The sequence below is a fragment of the Chlorocebus sabaeus genome, chromosome 16 (assembly GCF_047675955.1).
Source record: "Chlorocebus sabaeus isolate Y175 chromosome 16, mChlSab1.0.hap1, whole genome shotgun sequence".
NCBI lineage: Eukaryota > Metazoa > Chordata > Mammalia > Primates > Cercopithecidae > Chlorocebus > Chlorocebus sabaeus.
In genome coordinates this window covers 70,144,944-70,157,280 of record NC_132919.1, presented here as the reverse complement: position 1 = coordinate 70,157,280, position 12,337 = coordinate 70,144,944, and positions in this window count along the sequence as shown.

Here is a 12,337-nt window from a genome sequence, read left to right as displayed (position 1 = left end):
AGGCAGGGAAGTAGATGAATGGATGAATGGAAGGAAGGAATAATGATGGATGAAAGGATAGAGGGATGAACAGGAGGTGGGTGGATGGTGCGTGGGCAGGTGGGTGAAGGATGGTGGAGCATTGAGAAAGGACAGCCAGCCCAGCTGGGGACAGAGGGGGCCAGCATCCTAGAGGAGCTCTTAACTGATCTGAACCTTGAAGATGAGTATATGCTGAGCAAGCAGTGGAAGTGAGGATGGACGTCCTATTTGCCCAAGGAAGCACCCAGGCGAAGTGCAGACGTGTGAAAGACTGGTCTGATGGAAACTGCAAGCAGTTATGTATTGCTGGTGTTCACGGCCAAGGCTGGGCCTGCCTGATGAAACTGAGAGCCTTAGGCCAGGTGGTGATAAAGGTGCTGGGAAGCTCAGACTTTATCCTGACGACACTGGAGCCACTGAAGGGTCCTAAGCTGGTGAGTGATGCTGTCGGATGTTTCACAGAGGCCACCCTGGTGTCCATGCAGAACATACTTTGCCATGGTGTGGGGGACAAGCAGGGAGAATTTGCCAGGTAAGGCAAATTGCCAGGTAAAGCAAAAACATCCAGGTAAGGGATGTTGTTGGCTCAGAACTCTCCTCTCCCAGGAAGTCCCACCCCATCAGCTCAGGTCACCTGGTTTTCTCCCCATCTCTCAGCCCTCCCACTGCCTCTGTGATCTGTGCCCCCACCCTTGATTATACCTCTCTATAGTGCCTTAGGGGACCACAAAGTGTTTTTCACATAGTCAGTCCTCAGCGTTACTCTGGTCTGATTCGGGAGACACAACCCTTGCCCGTGGGCTGTCCAGTCTGATGGAGGAGGGTTACAGAGCCCAGAGTTTTCTCTGTGCCATAGGCTGAGGGGAGCTGGGAGCACAGGAGCCACAAGGTGGGGTGGATTAGCACACAGAAGGTTCTTGGAAAGGGTGCGCTTTGACTCAGGTTTTGAAAGAAGGAAGAACCCTGGAGGGTGGAGTGGGGAGAGGGCGTGGCTGTGGGAACTCCAGCATACAGCGGTGAGTCGCGGGGAGAGTCAGCACCTGGGAGGTGGAATGTCTGTGTCAGGAGTCCTGAGCTCTGGCCGGCAGGACAGAGGGAAAGGGAAAGAGGAAGGGAAGGGGTCGCCGGGTAGTTCTAGCCTCATGGGTAGAAAGAGTCATTTCCCACAGTCAGATGTGTGGGAACAGATTCGGCATCCTGCACCCCATCTCCCTCCCCCAGACGTGATACCGCATGGGATCAAGGAAGAAGCAGGGCCTCCCCCATCAGAAAGACCAGCTTTCAGGTCTTGGCTCCATGACTGAAGAGCCATGCGACCTTGGACAGGCCGTTGCAGCCGTTCAAGCTTTGGTTTTCTCTCAAATGGGAGTAGCACCAGTTCAGCCTGGCAGGATTATTGAGAGGAGTGGGTAAGTCAGGGCAGGTGGCCAGCATGGCGCTTGGCACAGAGGAAATGTTTAGTAAAAGTTCACTTAAATTAAGCCCTGGAGTTGGACCAAAGGCGGTGTGGGGTACAAATGGAGAACAGCTGTCAAGGTTCAGCCAAAGACCTTGAGGCAGAGAACAACGAAGAGTCCAGGATGTTACTGGAGCTCCTGTTGCAGGAGCCAGGAACTGCTGAGGTCAGCCGGCCAGGTGATGGGCTGATGAGTCTGCAAGGCCCTGGTCAGGTTGGAGGCTGTGGGAACAGGGCAGGCCTGGAAACTGATGAGGAAGAGTCAGTGAATGGTTTAGGTGTGAGGGAAGAAGGCCTGGGAGCTTCCAGCAGGGCCCACATTCTGTGGAATGGGGAACCAGCCTCTGAGGTTCCAATGAGGCCATCCTGGCTGTCAGTGCAATATCTGCAAAAAAATGACCATTTCTGGCTCCCAGTTCCAAAAGAGGGCATGGACGGCTTGCGATAAAAGACACATTTATAATAAAACTAAAAATATCCAGCAAGGATAGAATAAAAATAAATCAAGAGTTAGGTAACAGGATATATTGATGGGCACATTTTGGTTGCAAGCAACAGAAACTCAGCTTGAATTAGCTTCTAAAAGAGACTGGGCATGGTGGCTCACACCTGTAATTCCAGGGCTTTGGGAGGCTGAGGCAGGAGGATCACTTGAGCCCAGGAGTTCAAGACAAGCCTGGGCAACATAACGAAATGCCATCTCTACAAAAAAAAAATTAAATTACATAATTAGCCAGGCATGGTGGCATGCACCAGTAGTCCCAGCAGCTCGGAAGACTGAGGTGGAAGGATTGCTTAAGCCCCAGCAAGTCAAAGCTTCGGTGAGCCATGACCACAGCACTGCACTCCAGCCTGGGTGGTACAGTGAGACCCCATCTTAAAACAATAATAATAATAATCAATAAAACAATAAATCAAGCCCCAATTTATAATGTTTTCTTTTTCGTGTTGTAAATACCCCCACTGTGGCCAATTTCAAGCAACCAAGAGGGAGTCACTTAACACAGGGTTGGGAAGAGACCTGCAGTAGCTCACTGCCTTATACTATGTCCCCCATATAGATAAAATGGTCATAAGTAGCATCAAGAGCACAGATATTAGTACAATGTAGTAAAATAATTTGGAAGGAATGAGTTTTCAGTATGCATTACCTTTGTTCTCAATATAATTCACTTAATTTTAAGTTCATATAATTTAATCGTTGATGAGAGCCATATTTAACAATCACCTTGCAAAATTCCTGAAATTGTAATATCTGACTCTCAAGAGTCAGCACGAGCCAGCTCCAGTGTGCCAATGAGCCTCGAGGTTTAGGCCATAAGCAAGAGACTAGGAGGGACAAAGGGAAAGCAAAGCAACTCTGCTTCTGGATAAAACAAAGTGAAAGAGGGAAAACCAGATTGGGGGAGGATATTGGTGAGGGAACGGAAAGAAGAGTTGGTGGGGCCCCACGGTCAGGGAGACAGCCTAAGTGACAGGAGCAGAGGCAGCACTCAGAGGCTGTCCAGCCTTCACAAGGCAGACCAGGCACTGTCTGCCTCCCAGGGAGCCCCATGGGGGGATCCAAGTCTGTGCTACCTCATTATCTCAATTATCTCATCAGTGTTCTGTTGGTTGTTCTCTCTGTCAGCATCTAGCGAGGACTCTTCTACTGCAGCACTCAGTGTGCATCTGTCCTTTGACCGTCCCAGCTTGAGTGATGTCTGTGTGTCCCAAGACTTTGTTTGCTCCCGTCTAACTTAACCCATATGGACAACACCCCCTTCAAAGAACTAGAGGAGTGATTGAGGGAATGGAAGTGATGGTGCTGGGGGAGTTAGAGGTACTAGAGGTAGCGGTGGTGGTGGTGGTGGTGGTGGTGGTGGTGGTGGTGGTAATGATGGTGGTGATTGTGGTGGTCATGGTAGGGATGGTGGCAGTGATAATGGTGGTAATGATGGTGGTGGTGGGTGGGGGTAGGGGTGATGGTGGTGGTGGGGGTGGTGATGGTGGTAGTGTTAATGGTGGCAAGGATGGTGGGGGTGGTGATTTCAGTGGTGGGGGTGTTGGTGGTGGTGGTGGTAATGGTGGGGGTGATGGTGGTGGGGGTATTGGTTTAGTGGTGGTGATTGTGGTGGTGATGGTAGGGATGGTGGCAGTGGGAATGGTGGTGATGGTGGTGGTGGTGGTGGTGGTGGCGGCGATGGTGATGGTGGTAATTATGGTAATTATGGCATTGGTGGTGGTGGTGATTGTGGTGGTGATGGTAGGGATGGTGGTAGTGGTAATGGTGGTGATGATGGTGGTGGTGGTAGTGGTGGTAGGGGTGGTGGTGATAATGGTAATGATGGCAGTGATTATGGTGGTGTTGGTAGTGGTAATGGTGGTGATGGTAGTGATGGTGGTAATGGTAATTGTGGTGGTGATGGTGGTGATGGTAGTGGTTGTGGGGGTGGTGATGGTGATGGTGGGGACGTCGGTGGTGGTGGTGGTGGTGATGGGGGTAACGATGGTGGTGATGGTGGGGGGGGTATTGGTGGTGGTGGTGGTAATGATAGTGATGATTATGGTGGTGGTGGTGGTGATGGTAGCGGTTGTGGGGATGGTGACGGTGATGGTGGGGATGTTGGTGGTGGTGGTGGTGGTGGTGGTGATGGGGTAATGATGGTGGTGATGGTGGTGGGGGGGTATTGGTGGCGGTGGTGGAAATGATAGTGATGATTATGGTGGTGGTGGTGGTGATGGTAGTGGTTGTGGGGGTGGTGATAGTGATGGTGGGGATGTTGGTGGTGGTGATGGGGGTAATGATGGTGGTGATGGTGGTGGGGGGGTATTGGTGGTGGTGGTGGTAATGATAGTGATGATTATGGTGGTGGTGGTGGTGATGGTAGTGGTTGTGGGGATGGTGATGGTGATGGTGGGGATGTTGGTGGTGGTGGTGGTGGTGGTGGTGGTGATGGGGGTAATGATGGTGGTGATGGTGGTGGGGGGGTATTGGTGGCGGTGGTGGAAATGATAGTGATGATTATGGTGGTGGTGGTGGTGATGGTAGTGGTTGTGGGGGTGGTGATAGTGATGGTGGGGATGTTGGTGGTGGTGATGGGGGTAATGATGGTGGTGATGGTGGTGGGGGGGTATTGGTGGTGGTGGTGGTAATGATAGTGATGATTATGGTGGTGATGGTGGTGATGGTAGTGGTTGTGGGGGTGGTGATGGTGATGGTGGGGATGTTGGTGGTGGTGGTGGTGGTGGTGGTGATGGGGGTAATGATGGTGGTGATGGTGGTGGGGGGGTATTGGTGGTGGTGGTGGTAATGATAGTGATGATTATGGTGGTGATGGTGGTGATGGTAGTGGTTGTGGGGGTGGTGATGGTGATGGTGGGGATGGTGGTGGTGGTGGTAGTGGTGGTGACGGGGGTAATGATGGTGGTGATGGTGGTGGGGGGGTATTGGTGGTGGTGGTGGTGGTAATGATAGTGATGATTATGGTGGTGATGGTGGTGGTGGTCATGATGGTGGGAGTGGTGATGATGAGGGTGGTGGTGGTGGTGCTGGTGGTGTTAGAGAAGGTAAGCATGACAGTGAAACCCCTGAGTCAAGTCTCTTGTTGTTCTGTAGAACAGAACAGAACCAGTTTAAGCAGTCATCCCCTTGAGCTAGCTTAGGGGTAAAACATACCCTCTTACAGTCTCATTCCACCAAAGGTTAACTTGTATTGAAGACTTACCAGGGGCCAGATCTTAACTTCATCATGTCTTCTAATCCTCAGAGCAACACTAAGGCAGGGAGGAAATGGGACTGGGTTCAAGCCCAGGCTGATCTGCTCCTGGGGGTGGGTGGGGGATGGTTATTCTCACTGTAGAGAACTCACTAAGGCTGCAATTCTTGTGGCCGTGTGGGCAGATAGGGCAAACACCAGCCACTGTTTAAGCCTCTGTAGGTCCACAGCCCAGTCCCCACCCCCTTACATAGAAGAGGAGGAGGGAGAGAGGAGGCATCAGCCAAGGCCCAGCTATTGAGAAAGAGCTCAGCCAGCAGGGGCACTGCCCATCCCCTCGCACACCAAAGGCACCTCTAGGAGAAGGAGGACAAAAAGCCCCACTGCCTGTGTAGGTGCTGTAAGTAAGTATCTTATTTAAGGCCAAGGTGGCTCCTGACTTATCATTGTATCCCCACCCTGCCCCCACCTTCCCAGCACAATGCCTGGCCCAGAGCAGCCTGTAAGTGGACTTGGACTGAATTCACTGACCTACTGCTAGCACCCACCTTCTCTGCAAGCCTGATCAAGTCAAACGAGACCAGGGATCTGCTCACCAGGGAAGATCTATGCAGAGGCGGCACAGGGTTGGGGGTGCGGGGCATTCTGACACCCCACCTACTAGTCATGCATCCGTGAGTAAGTCGCTCAGACTCCCTGAGCCTCAATTTCCTCACCTGTAAAATGGGATGAGTCAGGTGCATGGAGATAGCGAGGAGGCCTTGCAGGGAGCAGGAAGGGAGGAGGCGTTTTCTCCAGCTCAGCTTTAGGAAGCAGAACACAGCTGCCTGTCTGCATCCTTGCTGCCAGAATCGCATCAGGCAATACCAGGTTGGGCAACATTAAAAACTGTCAAACAAGAGAGGGAAGGAACAAAAACATGTTTTTTGGGTACATACTGTGTGTTTTATCCACCCTTTATCGCCTTCATTCCTCAAACTCCTTCAGGTAAATACTGATACCCTAAATGTACGGACGAGGAAACTGAAAGTCACAGAGACTAGGGGCGAGTGGAGGATCCCTCCAAGTTCACGCTGGAAGTTCAGCCTCAGATTAACTTCTGCCCTCCCCCGAGCTATTTGACATGACCCGCTGCAAAGGACTGTGATCTAACCTTTTTTAAAAATGTTTTCTTTTGGTTGTCAGTTTCAATTTGTATAGTTATATTATTATCTAAGCATAAAGTAAATTTAAAATCTATTTTATGATCACATAAAATTGACAGGCCGGAATATTAGTGCACGCAATCTGTTTCTAATTAGGAAGTCGATGTGGTATTCAACAAATTAATTGATTCTTTGGTTCTTAAGTTGTTGTTTAGTTTCTTTATTCATATACACACACACAATTTTATGCATATATATTAAAATGTATGCATTCTTTTTGTTCCTTTCCTGTTTTTCTTGGCTCCTCTTTTCCCCTCAACCACTGCCACCCACATCAGCCTTCAGCCCCACCCCACCGTAATCTATGTTAATAACTCCGTATGTATCTTTTCATATTGTTGGTGCTTATATAATCTCACAGACACATGTACATGGATTTACATAAATGAGAGATGAAGGATTGGCTGTTTATTTCACACAAGTGAAATCAATATCCTACATGTACATTTCTGCATTCCACAATTCTCTCTCGCCAATCCCTGGGGGAATCCCTCCTTGCCATCCAATAAATAGCTCCAATTTATTGACTATAATGGCTGCTTAATACTCCAGGGTAGGAGTGGACCATTATTTATTCCACCTGTCCACTATCAATTTTAAAAAATGTGTTTTCCATCTTCTGTCACTACAAATAAACAGCAGTAAATATCTTTGCACATATGCCTTTTTATACTGGTCTTTCTATTAATTTAACATTAAGTGAAGCCCCTTAAATAATCTGAAAATCATCTTTGCTGTATAATCACATATAACAAAGCCGGAAAAGAACCTGGGAGAATAAAAGCTCTGGTGACAGAACAATGGATGAATGTTTTCATTTTCTATATTTCCTTTTATTTCATCACACTATTCATGCGGTAGATAAAAGCTAGAGACGTATGGGATTTTTTTTGTTGTTTTTTGTTGTTGTTGTTGTTGTTGTTGTTGTTGTTGTTGTTGTTGTTTGAGACAGGGTCTCACTCTGTCACCCAGGCTGGAGTGCAGTGGTGCACTCTTGGCTCACTGCAACCTCTACTTCCTGGATTCAAGCGATTCTCCCACCTCAGCCACCCAAGTAGCGGGGCTACAGGCACGCGCCACCACACCTGGCTAATTTTTGTATTTTTTGGTAGGGATGGGGTTTCACCATGTTGGCCAGACTGCTCCCAAACTCCTGACCTCAGGTGATCCTCCCTCCTTGGCCTCCCAAAGTGCTGGGATTACAGGCGTGAGCCACCGCACCCGGCCAACTCATGTGTTTTATGTGTAACAATCCCATCGTGGTAGAAGGAGGGACCCTTGCAATTAACAGTGTGTTAACAAGGGGTGACGTCAGAAACTGCGTCTCCTGAATAGCTGCTACTATTGCTTTAACACCCCCTGATCTGCTCAAAGCCCTTCGGGGGTCTTGGACTGTTGGGGATTCCAGGATGCAGACAGCACATCAGAGGAAGGGCCAGCTAAGGAGCTCCACTGCCTCGTGCCTCAGTTCTGTAGATGGGGCGCCATCCCTCCAGGGCTCAAGAAGATATTTGCTTTCATGTCCATACCAGCTTGTCAATACCTATCCATGGAGACCAACCTGTACCAACACAATGAGAGGCACATGGAACCCGGAGAAGCCTGCCCTCAAGAAATTATCTTCTGAGAAAGTTCTGTGGAGCCCTGAAAGAGCAGAGACTTCTAAACCAAACCTCCACAGCCTGACTCCACACGTCTTTACTGAGTGTCCCTTGCGGGCTGGGTACCATCTAGGGGCTGTTGGTGACTAGCAAAACAAGAGTTTCATTACTGTTTATGCTTCGGGGAGCAGACAGGTCTTAAACAACAAGCTACAGCAGTGAGAAGACAAGCATAAGAAATTGCTCATCTCATACACTAGGAGGGACCCTGAGCTTGTTACAGCTCTCAGAAACAATGGACCCAAAGAAAGCAGAGCTTTACAAGCATACCACTCATTCATTTACATCAGCAGATGCCCTTTATGGGCTGCCATTAATTCTCACTCTAGTCATTGTTTTTGCACCTCATGCAATTATCTAAAACAATATTTCCCAAACTTTGACAGTAAGTCAAGTATAAGGAATCTGAAGGTGCGTTCAAATTAGACAAGTTTCAAGGAACATTGGGAGTACCCAACCTTCTCAGCTCAGGTGCCAGGATCTTAGGAAGTGGGAAAGACCAGGCAAGAGCAAAAGGCAGTCTGATTTGGGACTTCAATCTTAGTTTGAGAAATCCAGGCAGCAAGCCATTTCCAGATGGAAATTCTGGTTCCCTTATTGAAGGGAAAAACTCATCTTTCGAACAATATTGTCCTTCTGTTTAAAAGGGGCTCATGATTTGTTTCTACAAGATAACAGTATGAACAAGAGATACGTGATTCGTGCTCTCCTGGAGTTTTGCTAAGTGACTGTGAGACCCCAAGGTTTTTTTTTTTTCCCTTTAACTACTGTAAACCTGAATTTCTGCATCTGTCAGGGAGGGGCCTTTCATGTTGAGCTTTCCAAGGATCTGCTCCTGGGGGTTAGGCACTCCGAAGGCACAGATACAACTTCTTTAAAATAGCACCCATGCCCAGGCTGGACGCAGTGGATTACACCTGTAATCCCAGCACTCTGGGAGACCAAGGCGGGTGGATCACTTGAGGCCAGGAGTTTGAGACCAGCCTGGCCAACATGGTGAAACTCTGTCTCTACTTAAAATTAATAAAAAATAAAAAAAACTAGTTGACTGTGGTGGCACACACCTGTAGTCCCAGCTACTCGGGAGGCTGAGGCATGAGAATCGCTTGAACCTGGGAGGCAGAGGTGGCAGTGAGCCGAGATCGCACCACTGCATTCCAGCCTGGGTGACAGTGAGACTCTATCCCAAAAAATAAATAAATAAATAAAAAGGTAAAATAAAATAAAATAGCACCCCATGCCCAGTTGGAGAGTATTCTGCATCCACTGTTCTGACATCTTTAATGAACAACTCATGAACGCGTGTGCCCGCCCAGGAGTTGTTCAGTAGCCCAGGCCAGGACTATGTCTCTGTGTAAGGGCCCTTCCACAACACCATCTTTAAAATAATCAGATGAATCAATTTACCAAAGAAGTTTTCAAAGATAAGACTCAAAGTTGATGAGCATGTTTTAAAATAGGCACCTACTGGCAAGATATGCAAATTGGCACAACTTCTCTTTAAATCAATTTGGCCATACAAATCGAGAACCTTAAAACATCTGTATCTTCTCATCTAGTATACATCTAGGAATCTAGCCTAAGGAAATAATCAAAAATATTCGTGGGAGCTGAGGCATGGGAATTGCTTGAACTCGGGCAGCAGAGGTTGCAGTGAGCTGAGATCGTGACACTGCACTCCAGCCTGGGCGACAGAGTGAGACTCTGTCTCAAAAAAAGGAGAGAGAATGCAAAATGGTATAGACATTTAGTGCAATTGTTGTTGTCATTATAGCTGGTAAGATATGTTTACTTCATTTATACTTATATATGTATAAGTACATAAATATATATGCATACATGTATTTTATTTATACATATATGTATATATGTAAAAATGTGTGTATATGTATACACAATCACAGATTACTTAACAGGAATACATTCTGAGAAATGCATTATTAAATAATTTAGTCATTGTGTGAACACCATACAGGGGACTTACATAGACCTACATGGTATAACCTACTTCATGCCAAGGCTAGATGATATAGCCTATTGTTCCTAGGCTATAAACGTGAACAGCAGGTTCCTGTGCTGAATACTATAGGCAATTGTAACTTAGTGGTTAGTATTTGTGTATCTAAACCTATGTAAACACAGAAAAAGTACAGTAAAAATACAGTATTATAATCTTATGGGACCACTCTTGTATATATTTACCATCCATCACTGAAAAACAACATGTTGTTATATGGTGCATGACTATATATAGAAAGAGAGAGAAAGAAACTTGTAAAATTACTATCAGTGGTTACCTTTGGTATTGAGATTTGGGGTTCACTCTGAGTCATAGGCTCACCCTAGGGCTTGGGAGACAGGGTGACCAGAAAAAGGGAGACACATTTGCTGAACAACCAACAATGCCAACAATGATTGTGCATTATAGAGTAATGAATCGGGCTCAGCAACCTTGAAAGATGAATATGGTTTTGTTTTGTGAAGCAGAGACTTCAGATTAAACTCAGGTTAAGCATGCAGTTTATCTTCATCTCCTAAACACTACTAAAATTACTGTAAATGGATAAAATCCATGGGGTCAAAGAGATCAGGAGAGCGGATTGTAGCAATCAAATTTTGGAATTTGGAAAACAAAGACAGAAAGCCCAGCGCTTGCCCAGAGAGAAGCCAAGAAGCAAAGCATATTTATACTCTGGAACTTTTTAACTCTGAATTTTTAAGAACTTTGGAAAGTCTCTGGAATTGGGGGCACCAGGTACCTCCAACAGTGAGGAACAAGTGAACTAGAAATGGGAGGGTGAGCTAGAGATATGTGTAAAAAGCAGAGAAGCGGCCAGGCGCGGTGGCTCATGCCTGTAATCCTAGCACTTTGGGAGACTGAGGTGGGCCGATCACGAGGTCAGGAGATCAAGACTGTCCTGGCTAACACGGTGAAACTCCCCCTCTACTAAAAATACAAAAAATTAGTTGGGCGTGGTGGTGGGCGCCTGTCGTCCCAGCTACTCAGGTGACTGAGGCAGAAGAATGGCGTGAACCTGGGAGGCAGAGCTTGCAGTGAGCCGAGATGATGCCGCTGCACTCCAGCCTGGGTGACAGAGCGAGACTCCATCTCAGAAAAAAAAAAAAAGCAGAGAAGCCCCTATAGCTCCTCTCTCCCCTCCTGGTCTGATCCCAACCACTACACGATTACTCCAGGAGAAACTAGATGTTTATACTGGAGAATTTCTCCAGAGGGACTCTGAATCCTGAGACACCAAGCAGGGCCAATAAACTGAAATCAATTAGTAGCAGAGTAGCTGAGACTGACCTTCTCTGCCCCCTTTCCACACTCAGCTTCCAGAAAGCTGGTAGCTTTTACAATCCAGACAGGAAATTAGAGGTATTCCTTCTGAGGAAGACCCTACCCAAGAAAAGTCCTACAGATAACTGTCCCCCAGTGAAACAGCTTATTCTCCACCAATTACTCTATACGGAGACCTACCAGTGGCAAGCTCCCAGGCTATCCGCACACATATACACATATTCCAGTCAGTTTCTCAGTGACTTACTCTTAAATATGAATGACTACCAAGGAGCACTAGACACCTGAGAAAAGCCTTTGACTTGAAAAGATGGAGGCAAGAGAAACAAGAAGAAAGGAACTGAGGAAACTGAGCCAATGACAGAAATAGAAGCATTGCTGGAGCCAGGACTAATAGGCTCAAAGAGATCAGAGAAACGATTGCATCTTGAAACAAGAACAAGATACTGTTGAAAAAATGTGGAGAGCTATGAGATATGAAAAATATAAAAGATTGCTGTTGTTTTTAAGACAGGATCTCACTCTGTTGCCCAGGCTAGAATGCGATGGTGTGATCTCAGCTCACTGCAGCCTCGACTTCCCAGGCTCAAGTGATCCTCCCACCTCAGCCTCCCTACCAGCTGGAACTACAGGCACAGGCCACCACATCCAGCTAATTTTTATATATTTTGTAGAGAAAGGGTTTCACCATGTTGCCCAGGCTGGTCTTGAACTCCTGGACTCAAGCAATCCACCCACCTTGGCCTCCCAAAGTGCTGGAATTACAGGCATGAGTTGCTGTGCCCAGCCAAATACAGCAGATTTTTTAAAACTCTGAATAATGGAGTTAGAGGTCAAAGTTAAAGAAATTTCTCAGAAAACGGCAACAACAACAACAAAAAAGACGAGATGGAAAATAAAACAGAATACATAGGAAAAAGAGCCATTCCAGAAAGAGTTGGAGGGAGGAAATCATGAAACACGAAAATTGGCCAGAATTGAACAAGATGAGCTCC